The sequence below is a fragment of the Populus trichocarpa genome, chromosome 11 (assembly GCF_000002775.5).
Source record: "Populus trichocarpa isolate Nisqually-1 chromosome 11, P.trichocarpa_v4.1, whole genome shotgun sequence".
NCBI classification, from domain to species: domain Eukaryota; kingdom Viridiplantae; phylum Streptophyta; class Magnoliopsida; order Malpighiales; family Salicaceae; genus Populus; species Populus trichocarpa.
The window spans coordinates 11,016,358-11,020,339 of NC_037295.2; positions in this window are offsets into that span (position 1 = coordinate 11,016,358).

Consider the following 3,982-nt stretch of genomic DNA (forward strand, 5'->3'; position numbering starts at 1 on the left):
TCAAGCGAGATCAGTCTAGTTGGAAAGTTAAGACATGAGGCTACAAGTTCTATGAATAAAGGAGAACTCAGTTCTGCCTCTATGATAGTCAAAATTGCTCATCAACAAACACTTAGACTGTTACTGTCTCTTTTTTAACTGTTAATGTCTGACCTCTCCTCAGATTTTTAACTATATCTAGAGTTATAGAACTCTTATTCAAGTAAGATTAGTCTCGTTGGATAGATGAGATATGAGGCTACAAGTTCTATGAATAAAAGAGAACCCATTTCTGCCTCTAAGATGGTCAAAATTGCTCATCAACAAAAACTTGGACTGTTACTGTTCAACTATTACTGTCTCGTTTTTGAACTGTTACTGTCTGACCTCTCCTCATATTTTTAACTATATCTGGAGTTATTGAACTCCGATTCAAGCGAGATTAGTCTCGTTGGAAAGCTAAGACATGAGGCTACAAGTTCTATGAATAAAGGAGAACCCAGTTCTGCCTCTAAGATAGTCAAAATTGCTCATCAACAAACACTTGGACTGTTACTGTCCAATTGTTACTGTCTTGTTTTTTAACTATTACTATCTGACCTCTCCTAAGATTTTTAACTATATCTAGAGTTATTGAACTCTGATTCAAGCGAGATTAGTCTCGTTGGAAGGCTAAGACATGAGGCTACAAGTTCTATAAATAAAGGAGAACCCAGTTCTGCCTCTAAGATAGTCAAAATTGCTCATCAACAAACACTTGAATTGTTACTGTCTCATTTTTGAACTGCTACTATCTGACCTCTCCTTAGATTTTTAACTATATCTGGAGTTATAGAACTCTGATTCAAGCGAGATTAGTCTCGTTGGAAAGCTAAGACATGAGGCTACAAGTTTTATGATAAAGGAGAACCCAGTTCAGCCTCTAAAATGGTCAAAATTGCTCATCAATAAACACTTGGACTGTTACTGTCTCGTTTTTGAACTGTTACTGTCTGGCCTCTCCTCAGATATTTAACTATATTTGGAGTTATAGAACTCAAATCTATAATTTAACATCCAGGCATCAATTCACAATCGACTTCAAAACAACTCATAAGACCATGTTTAGAATATCTTACCCGATACGAATCAAGCTCTCGATCCCTCCTTTTCTTTCAAATGACAGCCGGCCCTCCCCTCTTCTCTTCTTGTTCAATTTTTCTTGTTAATCCCTTGCCCACCATTGTTTATTCTACCTATAACCCTTAATCTTGGATGGGTTCTTGAAATTTGGTGTTTCTCTCTTGATCTGTAAAAATAAATACCAAAACTCCCTCTCTTCTTTCTTCACAACAGTTGCAGATTTGTTTTTGGTAAGAAAATGAATATTTATGCTCTATAATTATTCTTATTTGCATTTAGGCCCCATTTTCTTTAAGTGTATTCGTTTTGCCCCTACTTCTATAGTGATTTCCTAAAATGCATATGGAACGTTCGATTGGTTGATGATTAACTTCGGTTAATGACATCCTGAGCGGATGATCGGGATGAGCAAATGATTAGTTACGGCTAACGAAATCCAAAGCGGATGACCAGGATGAACAAATGATTGATTAGCTTTGGCTAATGGTATCCGAATGGATGACCGGGACAAATGATTGATTAGCTTTAGCTAATGGCATCCGAATGGATGACCGTGATAAATGAAAATGATTGATTAGATTCGGCTTATGGCATCTGAATGAATGCGAATGGATGGCCGGGACAAGTGATAGATTAGCTTCGGCTAATGGCATCCTAAGTGGATGGTCGGGATGAATAAATGATTGACTTCGGCTAATGTCATTCTAAGCAGATGACCGGGATGAACAAATGATCAGCTTTGACTAATGGCATCCTAAGTGGATGACCGAGATGAATAAATGACTAGCTTGCTAATAACATCCTAAATGGATGATCGGGATGAATAAATGATTAGTTACGGCTAATGGTGTCCAAAGTGGATGACCAAGAAGAATAAATGAGTAGCTTCGGTTATTGACACCCTAACTGGATGACCAGGATGAATAAATGACTAGCTTCGGCTAATAGCATCCTAAGTGGATGACTGGGATGAATAAATGATTGACTTAGGCTAAGGACATCCTAATAGGATAGCCGAATTTGAGAGTTATGAGTTAGTTTGAAGAATTGATGCATTCATGTATACTATGTTTTGTACATACCAAGTATATCAAAGAACTACCTATGATTGTTGTGCTTTAGCAAAGAATAACGTTAGTTCGGCTAACGGTATTCGAGATGAATGACCGGGTTTGAGTATTGTAATTAGCCTCGGTAATTGACGAATTATTAATGGTGGTATTTACATAAGTAAGGAGAAATGAAAGAATTATGCTCTTTTGGTTCATGAATGAAATGTAACGTTAATATTCTTTACTATGTTTCTTTTAAATTGCCTATAATGCTGGAAATTATCTTGTGCTATAATAGGGACATCATACAAGCATGGCGCATGAGGAAATCTGTTTCACGTCTCACACATTTTGAAAAAGAACTATATATTCACGTGTTATGGGTGATATGAGTTCTGCATGAACGAACGTGTTAATCACTCAATTAGTCGTCTGACCCCTTTTGCAAAGACTAGTAATGAAAAATTAAAATGGAACACAGATGTGCATGTACGAACAAGTTGATATGATGTGTATATACATATGAGGCATACATCTAATAAGGATGTCGTGTTGTGAAATTACATGAGGTCAGGATAACGAAAGTACTAGTTGTGTAACTTGTTGTTCGATACTCTTGTATGAACTTGTGATGATAACAAGATTAGAACAAGAATGTGAATTTATGGGAATGTCGATATGATGTAATGTAAACCTATGGGTATGGAAATATAATATTATGGACACGTGTATTGAGAATCCGTTCTATGGGAATGTTGATTTACGTTATCCTACATAGATTATGCCTTGTTAATGAACAGAATGCAATGATAAACCTGGAGAATGATATGGTGAAAAACACCCAGAAACCAGATGATTAAAAAAAAAATTTCCAGCGATTTTGGCCTTGAAAAAGCTAGGTCGTTACAGTTGGTATTAGAGTACCTGGTTAGGATCCTGAGGGTCAATGATAATAAAGTTTTTGTGATCTATCTCAGGATGGTGCACACTTGATAAGGGGCATAAACCAAGCCACCCTTCATAGAAAGGAGGAGTGGAGGCCAAAATGCCCAAGCTTCACTAGACGGGAGACCTCTTGGATGATCAGTTTCTTATACCCCGATGAGTATCCATATTTTAGGAATGTGGATTTACATAACTATATTCATTGATGCCATAATAAAGAGGGAATGCCCTAATAGAAACATTGGGCAAGGATAGAGGATGTAGCAGCAAAGTTCAAAGTTGTCGATAGTCCGTCACAATGAATAGGCCGACGAGGTTTCCCAATCTAAAGCGAACTTCAACCGAGGGAGGCCAGGGGCACAAAATGATCGGACTTTAAGAAGAGTCTTCCACCTTACATGGGAAGAAGTTAGGGTTGCATCCGATGTGGTAACAAGTACACTATCGACGAATAACTTTAATACGTTTGTGTTGTTTAAACTAGGTACTACCCACTTATTTAGTACTAGGAGAATTTTACAACAAAATGGAAAGGGAGTTTGTATTTGGAACTCCGACAAGAAATAGGGTATGAAACAGAAGTAAACATGATGCAACTTGAGTGTGATTGATGTAACATAGGAAAGTGATCGCTTATGTGTCAAAACAGTTAAAGACCCACGTAGAGAATTAACCAAAACACGACCTGGGGTCGGTTACTATGGCATCTGCTCTGAGAATCTAGAGGCACTATCAAGACGAGTCCCATTAATTTCGAGGATGAAATTTATGTTAGGAGGGGAGAATGTAAACACCTAAAAAAACAAAAAAAAAAGAAGTAAAGCTGAAATGACTCCACTATTGCTGCCGATTTCTGAATCGGCAGCGACACACTTTTTGGCTGC